This window comes from Vombatus ursinus, unplaced genomic scaffold (genome assembly GCF_900497805.2).
Source record: "Vombatus ursinus unplaced genomic scaffold, bare-nosed wombat genome assembly UNPS02014774.1, whole genome shotgun sequence".
Taxonomy (NCBI): domain Eukaryota; kingdom Metazoa; phylum Chordata; class Mammalia; order Diprotodontia; family Vombatidae; genus Vombatus; species Vombatus ursinus.
The window spans coordinates 8,479,946-8,498,094 of NW_020954552.1; positions in this window are offsets into that span (position 1 = coordinate 8,479,946).

Here is an 18,149-nt window from a genome sequence, read left to right on the forward strand (position 1 = left end):
AAAAAAAATCTTATGAAAGGTAGAAAGGGATAACAATAGATAGTTAAAATAATAGTCAGCATTCATTTTCATGCACTCTTTTGTAGGCATGGCTTTTTATTGATCTGTCTTAGGAAGACTTGTTCTGAAAGAAAAAAATCATCTCTTGCTCATATAATGATTTTTATACATATCTTGTTTAGCTTATTTTTCTGGGGAGAGCGAGATTGCTATAAATACCTGTGCTGCTTGATCTTGTAACCTTAAACTCAGGCAGAACTCCCCTTGGCACTAACAAGATTTTTGTCTACCAAAGAGTACAGGATTGGGACCGTAACGATTATGAAGCAATTTGATTCCTTCCCAAGAGATAGAAATTCTGGCACAATTTTCAGTTGGAATACACATGCATACTAGCACCTTGTCCATATTCCTAATAATAACAAGATTGTAGAAAAAAATCCAGGAACCCTTGCAGGCTTTAGCCTGCTTGCTTCAGAAGCCTGTCAGCTAAACAAATAAAGTGAAGTAGTGAGAGGGAGAGTCAGGGAAATTAGCTGCTGTGGGCTATAGTTAATGAGTGGTCTGACAAGGAGAAAGTCATGGTCATGAAAGTGTACAAATAGAATAGAAAAAAATTAACACCACAAAAAAGTGTGAGTATCCACATATTAGACACTCATTCAATCCAGAAGTTTATTGCTTTCTTGTGGGATCAGCTTCCAACCAACTACAGAAGATTTTCCAAACAAGATCAGTGAGATCAATCAAAACATTGAAACTTTGAAGCATAGCTAGGCTGCTGGGTAAAAGTATGCAAAATATGTTTCAGGCTTCATTAAAAAGTGCCTCACCACATCCTCAGGAACGTCTAGAGCTGCTCGGCATCCTGCCTTATTAGGGAGGAATAAAGAAGTGGTCATTCTCCAAATAATGACACCCATTCTAAATTCTGACCATACCCAGGTGTGTCCCGCTTATATTCAGTGTCACAATGCATAGAAGACAGACATTTTTACTTATCCTCAAATCATTTTTTGCAAAAGTCTATTGGATTTTGGACAAAGTAGCAAGTGAAAAAACTAAATGTCTGTTCATTCTCCATAATGAAACAATGGGTCAGTTGGAGATTTTATGCAATAAAGAATTGTGTTTAGAGAAACAAATATAGAAACTTTATTCAAGACTTACGGACTACATAAAACCCATAAAAACCAACCTATTGCATAGCCAATGAGCTAATATTTTGTAGGAAACAATTTTTCTGGATGTGAAGTTAATCAGAGTACCTTTCTTTTCTGTATATGTCTACTGGTCACATCCTTGCACTTTCAGGGAAAATGCAGCCTATGTTGGGAGACATTGTTGAATAATTAAGAACAATTTACATAATCTTACAAATACAATCCTAGTTGAAGTCCTGCTTACAAACACCTTTTCTCTCCATGTGGCTCTAAGTCACCTAAATAATGAAAAAGCTCTTTCAGAAAGAAACATTCTAAAAGAAAAAAAGACAATTCCACAACATTGAGCACTAAAGGATTCATGCCTATTATCCCAGGTAAAATCTTGACAGTCTCATTACTAATTTTTGTGAAATACTATTTAGTGCAGGCAAAGGGAGTGCTATAAATGAGCTTTAACTTATCTTTGTTGGAACAAATCCCTCATATAATATAATTTATTATGAAAAGGACATGAGAAGCCCGGACCCAGAGCTCTCTGTAGAGTTGGTACATTTGTATGTACCTTGATAATTTTCAATCAATACCATTTACAATCAGGATTGAAGCTCCCATATTCAAGGATAAATGTGCTATCTGCTATGCCTCATATCAGCCTAAGCACATGAAATTTCCAAGGCCACACTGCTGACATATCCTTCATTTAATCCTACATGTATTATGGAAAAAACATTATTTTTTAAAGTTACTCCTTTTTGTTTTATTATTAATTTTCAAATGACCAATATATTAACTGAGGCCTGAACTAATAAACACATAATGAGTGATCTTCTGGGTCAGACACCTTGTCTGTCCAACACAACCTTCTGTCTCTCACAGTAACAGCTAAGGACAAATTATAGGAAAGCCTGGTTGTCTTTCCTGACATTAACCACAAAAAGTAAGAGATGTATTCTAAACTTCCTTGGCTTCCTGAAATAGCCCATTATGAATCTATCATACATGAATTTATCTAAACCAATCTTGAACTGATTCATATTTTCAGACACTATCCCCTCATGGGGTAATGAGTTCCATAATTAGTACCTGCTGTGCAAAATAATATGCTTAGAGTTTGTACCACACAATTTAGCACTTAATTATATACTGTCTTGTATTGTTCGGTACAGTTTCATTTGTGTAAGTCTAGACTCCTCGATTAGATGGTAAGCTCTTTGAGGACAGAGACCATGTCTTCCAAATCCCACCCCCCCAATCCCCAAATGCTATTATGTATATACTATATGGGCAATATTACTTGTTTAGTGATGTGTTCCAAAGACATTTTCAAATTTCAAGAGGCACTCACTTTTGGTATTCCAAAAGTTTGTAGGAGAAAAAAAATCTGTTTTTACTCCAATATACTTAGTAAGATTTTATGAATTCTTGGTGTCATTACAGACTTGAATCTTAAATTTCCTTCTCTGCTCTCTCTGACCTCTCAAAAATTTTAGGTACTCCCTTTCAGCCCAGTCAACAGGTTTTTTAACTAGTCTTTATTAAGCATGTTCCAGGTACTATGTTAGGTAGTTTTGTATACAATAAGAGGCAAAAAATAGTCCCTACTCTCAGAGAGTCATAATCTAATGTAAACAGATATGTACAAACAAGGCAAAATAACAATCCCAAGTATAAATCCCTCTGATGTTGTATGTATTTTTGTCCATTTCCAACACCTGCCCACATGTCTTCCATATATTCAGTCATTTTCACTCCTGTCTGACTCTTCCTGACCCCATTTAGGGTTTTCTTACCAAAGATACTGGATTATTTTGATGTCTCCTTCTTCACCTCATTTTATGGATGAGGAAATTGAGGCAAACAGGATTAAATGACTTGCCCAGGGTCACATAGCTATTAAGTGTCTGAGGCAGGATTTGAACTCACGAAAATGTCTTCCTGACTCCTGGTCTAGTGCTCTATCCAGTGTGCCACCTAGCTGCCACATGTTGTCCAACAAACATTACTTTGGCCCATTGGGTTACAGTAGCAGATGGAGCTGATTTCTTCCAGGTATACTCTCCATTACTTCTTAGCCTTTTCTCAGTTGTAGCTAACTGATAGCTTAGCACCTCATCTTACAAGAATAGTATGGATTCTTTTCCCATAAAGGCATTATTTAACCACAGTAAAGCTCAATCCTCATTTTTCTTACTGATCACATGGTCTCCTGGGATTCTCCTGGAGTTCACACACCTCAGGTTAGCATTTTACAACCTAGAAAAGTTAAGTATCACCTATCTTTAAACTCGGAGATTGTATTGTACTCCCTCATTGTCTTTTTCAATACCACTGTCTATCACTGTCACCATGCAGGGACTGAGATTCCCACCACTCAGTTGGATCATAAGAAGATGAGATTTAAAGTTGGAAGAATGTCATGAAAACAGATCTTACAAGGTCTCCAGCAAAAAGTGCCAAGTTACCACTGTCACATCAAATTATGAGTAACAGCCCATCCTGCTCCAACACTTTTCCTGTGAAAATTATAAACGATATTCTAAATGTTATCCCTTATCTTGCTGGTGAGATTGGAATCCGTTTCTCATTTACTGGAAGTATATTAATATTTCTAGACTATGGAGACATTATTTAGCACATTACTGACTCATTGCATTAGGAGAGTGCCTCTGTGAAAAGCAACAGTCAATTTACTTCCTCCACAGCTACAAGACAAATAGTATCTTGCTCCTTTCAATACCTGTTCTTGAGAATCTAGACAATTCCCCAGGGCACTGGATCAGGTGATCTTTCAAGAGCCCTTCCACTTCCCGGATTCTGCCATTTATGCTACTGAGTAAGAAATCTACAAGGAGTTTAGTTTTCTAAGTAGCAAAATACTTAATCTCAAAATGAGAAGGAGATGTAAAATGTGTGATCACAATGGTGGAGTTGATTCTCTGACATAAAGTTCACTAAAAAGAAGAGAAAAGAAATTTCAAAGAAAGGAATTCCTAGGAAAATACCTGACACCTGTTCCCCTCCCCCATTCTAATCTAGACACCATTATTTAATCACTACAATTGAATTCAATGGCTATGTATTGTGCATGAGAGTATTGTTTACCAAATTGTTTTATGCCATTGGGGTCACCTGAGATGAAATCAGGAAAATACTGAGGAGTGTAAGGAGGCAAGTTAAGTCTACCTACCAAACTTTGGGCTGCTGGTAATTATAAAAACTGATTTACTAGTTTATCTAATTTTTTTAAAAAGTCATTTTATTAAGCTGTAAATCATATCATCCACTACTACTACATCAGTAGGTAAAATTAATGATAGAGATAAAAACATTAGAAAAAAGACAGAGCATGGTTACATGACAACATGAAAAAAAATTGATGAATAGCAGTTTAGGAGTGGTGACTCAGAGCTCAGAGCTCATTTCATTTGAGTAGTGAAGGGCATCATCATCTGAAGTAGCCTGGATAAAGAGAAGTTCACATTGGTATATAGTTCGATGTCATCATGGGCGACATGGAGCAAAGATATAGAAAAAAAAGATGTGGCATTTTGAAGGGGAAAAAATAAAATTTGAGGTTAATACAGAATGAAATGTGCTTTATTGTGCTCAATAAAGAAACACCACTCAACCATTATGATATTGGAAATGTCTTGTCCCATTTTCTCTAGGCAAATAGCCTAAGAGGGATTTTTTTTATACTGGAGGAAGGGAGTTGGGAAGTTATGGGAGCTAAGGGAAGGAATTAGAGAAATTTGTGAGAGAAAATTTAATGCAGTCCAAATATCTCTGTACAATTTGTCCAAAAGGAAAGAAACCCCCATTGTAATGGAGTTCAAGTTATATTAAGAACACTATAGTACTTGCCACATAACAAGTAGGTTATGCACTTTGCCATTTGGAGGTTTAAAAAAAAACTGGATTACAAATAAAAAACCCATTACTCCAGGAAAATGGAGTCCCTTCCTTCCAGAAGGCTTCTAGTAGCTTGGCTGTGTCAGTGTCAAAAGAAATCTATTAGTGTCTCTCTAAGTCCTGCTTGGTTGGTATCCAAGCTAAGTATCCCCACTCCCAATGGACCCTTCCCTGTCATCAACTTGCCCTGACAGCACTCCCTGGCAGGGACCTGTACTTAAATTATCAACAGCTCAACATACTTGCCCTGATCAGGGAGGGAGAGGTATCAAAAAGACTTTGGGAGAGCTAAAAGTAACTCATTAGGAAAGAGCTGAAGATCCTCTGTTTCAAAACATCCCTCCTGAGGAAGGACAGAAGTTATGACTTTCCAGATGAAAAAAAACTGAGACAGCAAGGACTGAAATGTTCTTTCAGTGAGTTCATAGCAGATCTCCTAAGAGAGCTCTGGTTTCCTTTTTTCCCAGTCAGGGTTTTTCTGAGATAGATTACAACAGGCAATCAGGTCACTGCTGTATTCTCCTGCCAGCTTGACTGTATTTTAAGTGATTCTGAGAAAACAGGGAACAGTTATATTTGGGGAGGGAAGAGATGCAATGTTTAAAAATATATCCTTTCTTTTAAGTTAGGGTGGCCAGAAAGAAAGTAAAGAGAGAGACATTTAACTAACGTTCTTAAAATAATAAGCTCATGAACCAGCTAACATGTTCGAAAAAAGAGCCTATATACATATTGATGGTGCTAAAAAATTGGGGGTGTTAATATTGGAAATTGAGTATGAGTCAGGCTGCACGTCTGATCTGAAATGAAAACATTTAAGGCAGAGAGAGCATATGTGGCTCTAGCCTGGTTTATGAGTGAGGTTGAGGCAAGCGCCCACTTGCCCAAGGAAAGTAGATCTATTCAGAATTCCCTTTCTGACCACTGAAGAATCATATTCACAGCATGAAATAATCAGGTCTTTGCTCATAAAATAATCACATTCATACTCTTCCTTTATTCCTACAGTACCAAGAATTGATTTTTAATGTTGAATAGTAGTTTTACGTCTTTGAGTTAGAAACAGATTTTTTAAGAGCTTTGATTCATATCTGTTATACACAGAAAATGCATTGATTCATCCCCACAATTATCTAGATGGTGCTTATCACTAAAGCACCTAAATATTTTATAGAAAGTAAAAAAGTACGCTAAATTCTTCGGAGTGCCCCTAGGTGGTCCAGGCCATTGTTAGCATTCCAATGTCACCCACCTCTCTCCTCATCCACAGGGCTTTTCATAACTGCCAGAGACGATAATAGAACATGAACAGGAGCAAGAGGAATGAGAGGAAAAAAAAAACAAGAAAAGAACAGAAGATGCTAAAGAAAAGAAGAAAAACAAAATAAAATGATAAAAGTATACAGAGAAAACATGGTATGAATATTAGCATAGTTAAACCCATGGATTATTGCAATTTGCTACTTATAGAAAATCTGAACAGATTTAAATATTTTTTCACCTTATGCTATATTGCTAACACATCATTTGTAGACAAAAAATATTATAGCACTACAAGACTTCTTAGAGATACTAAAGACTTGACCAGATAGTGTGATGGAAAAAGCATTAGACTTGAAATCTAAGGTTCTGGGTTTCAATCTGAGCTTTTCTATTATGTGACTAACTGGAACAAATGACTTATCTCTCAGGGCCTCAGTTTTCTCATCTTTAAAATGAAGGGGGTGAGCTATGGTTTCTCTAGCTCTAAATCTACTTATCAATCAATCAATCAATCACATATGTGCCTATGTACTGGGCACTGTGCTAGACACTGAAGATACATGTTCAAAAATGAAACAGACCTTGTTCTCAAAGTACTTACATTCTGTCATGGAGATAACAGGTAAACATATTACTTATATTAAAAATACACAAAAATTTCTTTCCTTGACTCACATAATAGATCATCTTGTAATGAACAGTTTAGGGAAATAAAAACAAAAGGATACTTGGCACCGATATGTTTAAGCAAGGACAGGGGAGTACCAGGCTATTGCAGTTCAGCAAGAAATAAACTAAGTGATGAAAACTTAATAAATATAAATATAAGACAAATGACACCCACCAAAGTTCCTTGACAAAGGATACTTGATTGCACTGTTACTGAACAGATACAATAATGGTCTCCTGGCCAGGGCAGTGAAGAATGCTTTGGACCAGTTTATGCTGTAACTGGACTACAGATAGGAAATAAAATTTTTTTTTCCTTATGAAACAGGTCCAACAGTAACCAGTTTTATCTTTACGTCACCTGAGTACATTTTGAAATTTACTTTTTAAGAAAATTCAAATAGTTAAAAAAACAAAACAATGGGACTAGTAGTTTAGAGAATCTGTCTGATATCAGTGGAGACTTCATCTTTTCTTTTCCTTCTCATGGTTATTAAAGTTCTTTCCTATCTGTATAAAAAAAATGAACACCAAAACAGAGGATTCTGAATCAAAAAGTATTCCTTTTATGCCTCTCTCCTGGATACCCTTTTATATCTTCACTTGGAGAGATATATGGGTTGACAATTATCCTGTAAATTCTGGCTATATACACAGCAAAGTAGATGATTAAGGCAAAGAAGTTTTCTTTCTTGTCCCTAAACTTATCCTGATACAGTAATCTCACAATCCATGCACTGCTTTTCTCGCTTGTCCTTTTGCTTTAAGCATTTCTCGGTGTTCTTGTAATTTCTTAATTTAAGATAGCCTTTGCTGCTCAATGTGTGTCCCAGGTCTGAAAAGGGCCAAGGAGGAAGCTCACAAGGTCAGAAGGTCTTAGCTATCAGAATCTAAACCTCAGGTTAATGCTGCTCTGCATATTGATGACAACCAAGTCCCTGAGTTCTCCCGAGTACATGTAGGATACTTATTGTCATCATGGGACCCCTTTAACCCTTGTCCAGAAATGGCCCATATTATTGAATGCATACCCAGACATAAGAGATGCCTTCCAAACTCCAGAGCCTAGCAAATGGATGATTCTGAACTAGCCATAGCGAAAGGGAAAATAATGACTGGGCAAGCATTTACAATTAAGAACTAAATGCCTTCAGCTGTTCTGAGGAAATGTTCAAGCAGCCTATTTTGGTTTCTGCTGTGCTGAATGATATTTCAGAAGTTTATGGGGGCGTGGGGGTTTGTTTTTGTTTTTTTAGAAAAAAAAAACCTTTATTTTTCACAGGTGAGCATCATTTGCTTGGGAAGGGTACAGAAATCCAGAGACCTTGGAGTTATATAGTCAGATACTAGGCCTCTAGTAAAAGCTATTCCTCCTTCTTATCCTTTTATTGTTTGCCTTATCCCACAGACACATATTGTGCAATTACAGGCTCGTGAACTACAAGATAATTAAGAATATTTATATATTACGAGTAGCCTCTATAATGAGTAAGTGCACATTAAGGGATTTTCCCAAATTAATTCTTTCAATGTTGAATTGAAAGAAAAGTGAACAGGTGAATATTTTTCTCCTAAATCTCAATCCATTTCATTAATCTGCACACATGTTATTCCAAATATATACATGCACACTCCTACATACATATGTGTATGGAATGTATAGATATATATATAATACATAAATGATTTATTATAGAAATATCAGTGTTTCTAGATTACACTGCATACTAGATGAGCTGTCATTAGTGCAGAAAGGATACATAGCTTTTCAACAAAAGAAAAGAATGAGGCTGCCACGGTGTTGCAGTGGCTTGGGCGGTTTTTTTATTTTTTTTCCCAGCATCCATCCCTGCCAATCTTTGCACTGCCAGTAGGGAAAACCATATCCATGGCAACCAACCGTACCATTCCTACCCACATCAATGACGCCTCCCATCTAAACTGTCAAATATTCTATGCACATCATGTAAAATAGGTCTCTTTCCCCTTATACCTCTGTGCATCTCGTTTCCGTGGCTACATGTTTATGCAAATGAGAATTGTCCTTTCTCTCTCAGGTTGATTGAACACTGAATTTGTTTTGCACCTTGGCAAGCCAAAGCCATGCTGTCTTGCCACCTGGTCTACCACATAATTGCAAAAATTACATTATAATGATAACTGTCCCAAAATTAGCCTAATAACACCATCTACCTACCTTGTGAGAGAAAGTAACAGTGTGCAATAAAGAAGGATGTTAAAACAGAGTCGAGATAGGGGAATAATGTTTAATTGGCTCTCCAGAGTCTACTAATTTTCAGAATTGGAAACCTAGTGTTTGATTTGTTCTTTTTAGTCAGTGAGAAGAAAAAACATCCTTCATAAATTCTGAATGACAAATTTGCCCATCCTTTTTTGCATGTGGTTCCAGCATCCCAGGGAATCTAAAGTGTCATTTCCTCTTTGGAAGAAAGGGAGCACAAAACATACTAGGTATGTAATCTAAATTTTCACTCTGTATCAAATCCTACCTATAAATTTTCCCCTATTCCTACTCCTCCCTCATTCCTTCTTCCTCCAACCCCCTCCACATCTTAGTTCAGTGCCTTGCTGTGGCGACAGGGTTAGGATGTAGAATTTGCATAGGCTGACATAAATTTAGATGGAAAGAAGGTGGAACCCTTTAAAAGGATATCCTTCTCCCTACCCCACCCCCCAACCCTTGGTCTATTGCTTTCCACTGGATTACCGCTGTGTGTGTGATTTGTTGCTGCATAGCACAGAATGCAATTGGGTCTCTCTTTTAGGATAACCATAATACATTGGGTTTTTTTTTAATGAGTAATGAACAATTGTATTACATTTTAATTGGGCAGTTTTAAATTGCAATATTTTTATTGATCATTATTTCAATGAAGGGAAATTTTTTATGTTAATTTTTTCCTCAATAAGGTAGAATAATGGTAGGTAAATGATGGTGAATACTGCCCTTGCTCAGGGTTTTCATAGTAAAATAGCAGCTATACCATAAGATTCCCCAACTTATCCTTATGGTTAATAATGAATATGTTTCCCTTCTTCCATAAATAAACATCTAAAGAAATGCTGAATTTTTTGTTTAATTTATACATTTTAAAGTTTCTGGGTCAGCAGGACAGATCAGATTGTAGTAGATGCTCCAAAGATCCCTCCTTACCTCCCAATCTGCGTATCCCTGCCCTTTAATATGTACTTCCACCATGATGCCATATAGCCAGCATCAATGTCTTTCTTTGACCTTATATGTCTATGGGTATTCCCTTTTTCCATTTGATCCCATACAACCTTTCACTCTTCTCCAGTTATTTCATACACAGATGGTTTGCCTCCCCAAAGAAAATGTATACTCGTTGAAGAAAGAGATAATTTCTTTTCTTTCTTGCTTATCTTCTATGGTGTTTAGCATAGAGTTACCATTTGAACTGAGTATTAAGTCTTAATTATGCAGAGTTTATAGAAATTTAGACAAAGAATATCTAATAGATGCTTCGATGACACTGTAAATTGATGGCTATGTTAGCAATTAGAGACATCTTTCCATTATAGAAAGAGAGCCTGCCTAGGGACTAGCTAGAAATGGGTTCAAGTCTCATCCCTGATGCATATTGTCTGTGACCTTGGGCAAATAACTTAACCTTTCCAGGCTCTAGGCAACTGTCTAAGGCTGACAAGTAGCTAACTTGCATTGGCATAGGGAGTTTTCTTATCTGGGAGTTCTGTACACCAGAGGTACAGAGGCTCCTAATGAGGCCTGAACCAGATTAAAATGGAATTGGAAAATATTTAACAAAATAAACACAAATGCAATAGCACATGTTAATGTGTGGTTTTCTAAGTTAATATTTAGCCCCTTGTGCATGATTTATCCTCCCACTCCCATTTTTCTATTTGAGTTTGACACTAATGCTCTATACAACTGAAATCTCAGGTCCAGGCCCTATTTCTATTAAGAATGTTTGGTGTTGGGGTGGAAGAAGGAACCTAGAAACGTACTGTAGGTTTAGAGCTGAAAGGGACCATAGTGATCACATAGCCCAGACTTAGCATTTTATAATGAGGAAACTGTGTCCCAAAGAAGTTAAGAGATTCACCTATGGACATACAAATGGTCACTGGAAAGACAGGCTTTGAACTCAGCTCTTCTGAATGTAAATCCAGCACCATTTCATTTCAGCATTTCTGTTTAAACCAAGACTTTAACTTATGGTAAGATGAGATTTCTTACCAGGAGAAACGACCAAAAAAAAAAAATAGAACTGAGGACTTTATCCTTTTCTCTAGAAGTTATATTATTGAGATGCGGTGGCCACCCAATTGCTTTAACAGAGGGCAAAAGCCACCTGCACTGCCACTCACTGTAATAGTATCATAGGAACATACAGTTTCTTTCATTGTGTTATTTTTTTTTAAGATTTCATACAATTGTTATCTTCTTTTAAGGAAAAGAGGTGCTTTCAGAAAGATTGTAAAAATCAGGAATATTATTTTAATGGAAATAACATACTGTATATTTTAGAAGCCCCATTGTAGCTATGTTGAAGTTTATAAAAATTCCAGAAAAACAGACTCCTCTTAGATTGGGTTAGGAAAGTATCTGTGGCCAAAATGAAAAGAAATATACTCTGAGGAAGTTATGAGACATCTTTTAGATATTCAATCTGAAAAAAATATTTTGCCATTTTTTACTGATTGTCACAAACATTTTTGGTTCCATCCAAGCTAATGATGGATGGAAGGTAGATTAATTTTATCTGACTTGACCATAACATTCCAACAGATATTGTCTATTAAGCCAAAGGTTATATAAAAAGACTGTCATGTCCAAACAAGGGACACTTAAAAACTTGCAAAATCTTCAGATTTTGATTTTCAGGAATACAGAAAGACTCTGGGAACAAAGGATTTTGGGGAATATAGAAGGATTTCAGAATAAAGTTAATTCATGTTAATATACATGGGTCCTGGAAGGATATCCCAGCAATAACTATGAGGTCAAGGTCTTTGTAAGTATACAGAAGCCTCAAGGTGAAATAAACTGCCTTAAAATAAGAGATATGTAAACACTGACTGAGACCACAGTGATGAAATTGTTTAAAGAAGCAGACTTTATGACGGAAATGTACATAATGTTTATGTAAGTAATAAGAAAAAATATAGATTCTAAAGTACCCTAGCAAACATATTTTCATAAACAATTCTTCAGATATTATGGAAATTAATATAATGCTGGGTAGTATTAAGAAGTATCCTCCTTACAATAAATTTGTAGATAATATAAGCATTATTCTCCCAATTATATAATGGAGAAAACTGAGAGACAGGTTAAGTGTCTGACCTACAGTCAGCTGGTAGCAGAACCAAGACTCAAACCCATGTCTTTAGACTTTAGGGGCTCTTTCTACCATACTACTCAGCCTCCCTAAAAGCAAGCTATGAAATAATGCTAATAGTAAGTTAGCTGTAGATTCAATTTGAATTCTTAAAAAAGAAATGAAGACAAAGAAACAACAGCATTTCAATGAACTATATGATAAGATGAATGATGCATTAAAGCGACACAAGGTGAGCATTACTGGCCCTTTGCATCTGCCTCTCATGCATCTATTCTGAATTTCTCTCTAGCAAGTCCATATGTAACTCCTGTTGCCTCCTAATCTATATTCCTTTACTCTCCTACCTGGGGCAGCTAGCAGTAGATAGAGAGCTGGGCCTAAAGTCAGGAAGACTCATCTTCATAAGTTCAAATCTGGCCTCAGAAATTTAATAGCTGTGTGATCCTGGGTAAGTCATTTAACCTTGTTTGCCTCAGTTTCCTCATCCGGAAAATGAGCTGAAGAAGGAAATGGCAAATCACTCCTGTAACTCTGCCAAGAAAACCCTAAATGGGGTAATGAAGAGTCAGACACGACTGAAAAACAACTCTTCTACCTATAATACATTTATTCAACTGTGTCAATCTATTGATCTCACCAATAACCTTACTATATTCTACAGATAAGTAAAATATTTGATCATTATCAAAAACAAGAAAGAAATAATTGTTTCTCTGGCTCCCTATTGTCTAGAAGTCTTCCTTTTGTCTTTCCCCTTCTTAGGTTCATTCTTCACATCTATGAAAACTGCCCTTCCAAATGCACTAGGAATCACTTTGCTACCTTTTAGTATGAACTATTAGAGAAAATACTAGACATAAAGTCAGGAGAGTACTGGGTTCAAATCCCACCTCCCACTCCCTAACCTACTGACTAGTGGTGGAAGCAAAGCTGGAATATTCCCTGCTCCATACTACCACTTCCAGACTCTTTCTTTGTTTCCATCACTCAGCAACCTCTCCTCCTTGGCAGTTCATTTATTAAAATTTTTCATCCTATACAGACCACGGTACATATTGTCTAACAGTCTCAGGTTATTCTTCCTTCTTTCTCCAGCAATCAGCATCAAGTTTACTGTCTTCCTCTCCTCCTCCTACCCCAATTCTATTCCTTCCTAGTTTCTCACATGGTCATACTCTTTTGGCATTTTTCTGACTGATTTCTCCACCATGCCCCATATCATATTGAGTACTTCCTCCAATCTCTTGCTTTTCAGATTTCTTTTGTGTGTTGTCTTCTCCCATTAGATTATAAACTCCTTGAGGGCAAGGATTGTCTTTCTTTTTTCATGTATGCATCCCCAGCACTTAGCATGATGCCTGGCACATAGCAGGTAGTTAATAAATGTTTATTGAGTATTGACTATTATACTAAGGATCTTCAATATTCAAGCTAATGCTTTCTCAAACACCCAAACCTCCCAGTTTCTCTACCTCCTCATATCCTATTACCTATTCCTCCACTCCACCTCAACCACACTACATACTCATTTCTCCTCCTAAACTTATACTTGGACCTCCCCACCACCTCTAATACTTCACTCCTCAGTACATTCTCAAGTCAGTACTCCTATACTGACTTCATTTTCCTCTTTCCGCAATACCAATCCTACATTTAAATAATTCACCTCCACACTGCCCTCTATTCTTAAATATCTCTTCCCCTTGTCCTTTTTTTAAACCCTAGCCCTGGAATACTCCAACCTTTCAACTATTCCATTCCTACTCAATTTGTTGCTCCAGAGAGCTGGAAGAAGTCACAAAAATGTGCTGAATGAATACTCTACAAATGTATGTTATTAAAGTTCAACTGGGTCTCACTTCTGCCACTCAATCTTTTTGTTTTTCTCTAATTGATTCCCAATCTCACTTCCCAGAGAAACTATTCTGAACCTTCTTTTCTCTACTCATACATCCCACATCCCTCTTCTCTGCCACACCTTCACTGCTGCTCCCCCCACCCACCCACCCACCCTGCTAAGAACTTTGCTTCCTACTTTGTAAGAATATTATTTAGGTCATTTGATTAGAACTCTTTTTTTTATTCTCACTTCAAAATTCCTTCAGGTAATTCTCTCATTGTCTCTTCCTTGCTACCTTCTAATATGCTCCTGTCTTTCCTATCATTAAAAAAAAAAGACTACCATCCTTATAAACTATCCTATATTGTTCCTTATTTTCTCAGTCAAGCTCCTTGGAAAAAAACTGCTTCTCACTGCCTCTACTCCCTTTCATTTCAGTCATTCCTCAACCTTTCACAATTTGGCTTCCAACCTCATCCCACAGTTGAAATTACTCTCTACCAAGTTACCAATGGTGTTTTAACTGCCAGACCTGATGTTCTTTTCTGAATTTTCATACTTCTTGACTTCTCTGATATATTTGAAACTTCAGAGCATTCTCTTCTCTTAGATACTCTCTTTTTTCTGGATTTGCATGACACTACTCTCTTCTGTCTAGGTTCCTCTATGTGTCTGATCATTTATTTAGTAAGGTGGTAAAGTGGTTAGCTGGTGAAGTGGATAGGGCCCTGGGCTTGGAGTCAGAAAGATCTGAATTCAAATCCAGCCTCAGACACTTTTTAGTTGTGTGACCCTGGGCAAGTCACTTAACCTCTTCTTGCTTCAGTTTCCTCATCTATAAAATGGGAATAATAATAATAGCACCTATCCTCCCATGATTTTTGTGAGGATCAAATGAGATAATAATTGTAAAGCACTTAGAGCAGTGCCTGGAACCAAGTAAGTGCTCTATAAATATTTATTATTATTATTATCACCACCATCATCATCATCATCAATCACGAGTCAGGCTCCTTTGCCTGGTTCACCATCCATATCCCTTCCTTAAAGTGTGGGTGTTTCCCAAGACTCTGTTTAGTTTCCTCTTCTTTTTTTCTCTCTATGATCTCTAGGTGATTTCATCAGTCTCCTTGCATTTAATTATCCATCTCTATGCTTGTGATTCACAGATGTATATATTCAACCATACTGTTTCTCCATCTCATATCACCAACCCCTATTGGACATTTTAAACTGGTTGTCCAGGTGATATGTCAAACTCAACATGTCTAAACAGAAATGTTTCTCCCACACCCACCTACTTTTCAAACTTTCCTCTATCTGTCAAAGGCACCACCATCTTCTAGTCTTATAAGTTTGCAACCTTGGTATTATCCTGGATTCTATACTCTGCCTCATTTTTACACATTCAATCAGTTGCAAGTCTCATCAATCTGACCTTCACAACATCTCTTGAATCCAATACTTTTCTATTCACACAAACACCATTTTAGTGCAATAGTCAGCCCCATAGCACCACTGAATCACACCCCTTGCCTGTGGGATGGCACAAAAGGCTGAATTAATAGCCCTCACTAGAGCATTAGAACTGGGGGAAGATAAGAGAATCAACTTCTACACAGATTCCAAATATGCCTTCCACTTGCTTCATGCCCAGGGAGTGATATGGAAGGAAAGAGGGTTCTTGACCACAAAACATTTCCCTGCAAGACAAGGTCCTGAAATCTTACGCCTCCTTCAGGCTGTACACACCCCCAAAGAAGCAGAAATTATGCACTGTAGGGGACATCAGATCAGGCTACAAGAAACCGGCTGGGAGATATCACTGCCAAAGCAGCAGCACGAACCCTTAACACCCCTAATTCTCTAGGTCTCACCCTCTTTTGGCCCTCCATATACCCCTGAGGAATGACAACAATATTCTTGTAGAGGATATGAACTCTTGCCTACAGGATGGTTTAAAACACTCACAGGCCAACAGGTTATTTCTGAATCAGGGACTTGGAAACTCCTTCAGGGGCTTCATCAGGCTACCCATCTCAGAAAAACATGTCCTCCCCAATCTTGTGAAATCCCTTTTCTCAGGACCCAGATTGCTAAACACAATAGGGCAAGTCTGCAGGGCATGCCCATTTGCATTCAAGCCAATCCTGAGGGCACTGTTAGGTCCCTTCCTCTTATCAACCCTGTCTAGAACCTGGGCACTTTTCCTGGGGAAGATTGGTAGATAGACTTCACACACATGCCACCTTGTAAAGGAATCAAACACTTCTACTAATTGGGTGGAGGCCTTCCCTGGTCTCTCTGAAAAAGCTGTGGAAGTGACTAAAGTACTTCTGAAGGAAATTATTCCTAGATTCAGATTGCTCCTTGCAGAGCAATGATGGACTGGCTTCTACATCCCAAATTACTCAGAAGGTTTACAAGGCCCTTGGTATAACCTACAACCTTCATTCTGCCTGGCATCTGCAGTCTTCAGGCAAGGTTGAAGAGATGAACCATACTCTGAAAAATTGACTAAAAAATTAACTTAAAAAATTGACTAAATTGACCCTGGTGGTTCGACAAGACTAGGTACAGTTCCTCCCAGTGGCCCTAATGCACACTCCTCCCTGCCAATATTAAACTCCTTTGAACTAATGTATGGCAAACCTTTTCTGACCTGATATCCTTATAAAAAGGCTTTATCTGATTATGCCAATTCACACCCCCACCCCCATCAGTCCCTAGCTCCTCCCTCATAACAAATGTTAAAAATTGTTTTTATCTGTAAAGGGGGGTTAGAATAAAATATTATTTAAAAAAAAGTGACAATACCTGCTGTCAAGGAGCTCATCTCTTAATCAAAGACTTTAGACAGTGTGAAAAGTCTGAAAGCTTTGCCCAGGAACTGTGTTTGGATTAGTTCAGGAAACTTGGTCATGACCTGTGGGTCTTCAACCAAAGAGCAGACCAATTCAAAACCCAGGGTATTTATGCAAATACTTCCAGAAGCTTGGCTAGAACTGATGGATCCTGGCATCCCATTTGCCTGAATTCACCAGGTTCTGGACTAGTCCGCTATTTTATAGAAGACCCACAGAGAATACACAAGTTTGCTTAATCACTCCAAACACTGGTCTTTTGCAAAGTAATTCTAGTTCATCCAATGGTTTTAAGGACTTTTCCCACTTAGTTTAAAGTCTTTGATTGATTGAGATATATTCTCACTTGATTCCAAGACTTTGTGACTCATTGTTTAGATTTTGATGGCTTAGAATGAGTGTAAATAACAATTGTTTTCTGTTCTGGCCAGAAATTCTAAAGGTCTTCGCCTCCCAGACTGATAGTTTTGTGATGGTAAATTGGGCCATCTTTTGTCTCTATTCTCACCTAGCCCTTAGTCATTGAATGGGTATTGCCTTAGATGTGAGACCTGGGAAAGACCTTAATTTAGAAAGGTCAAGGTCATCCACTGAATCCTGGCCATCATCAATTTTCTTGACTTTTGTCTTGCCACTAGACTTTGATGACTCTCAAGGAGAGTGTGAAGCTAAGCACCTTGCACAGCCTTGCCTCATTTAAATCCAATTCACACGTAAGTTAAGAGATCACCCTTGTGACATCATTGATCCTCTTCAAGAAAGAAGGAGGAACAATAACAACAACATTCTTACCTAATCAAGGTATCAGGGAATAGCATTTTATCACTTGCTTTAAGTAGAGTTAGGAAATTGATTGGACTACTCAGTAACTCCCACCTACATTGTAGTTTGCCAGTGCCTACTGAATAAACTGTAAACTACCCTCCCAGGCTTAGCACAGTCCCTGGCACATAGTAAACACTTAATAAATGTTTACTGACTATTGACTGACTGGCCTTCATAATCTGGCTTTAAGCAAAGTTTCTAATCCTCTCTGGCCTTTTGTATATGCTATACTCTAGTTAGAGTTTGTTACTCACCACTC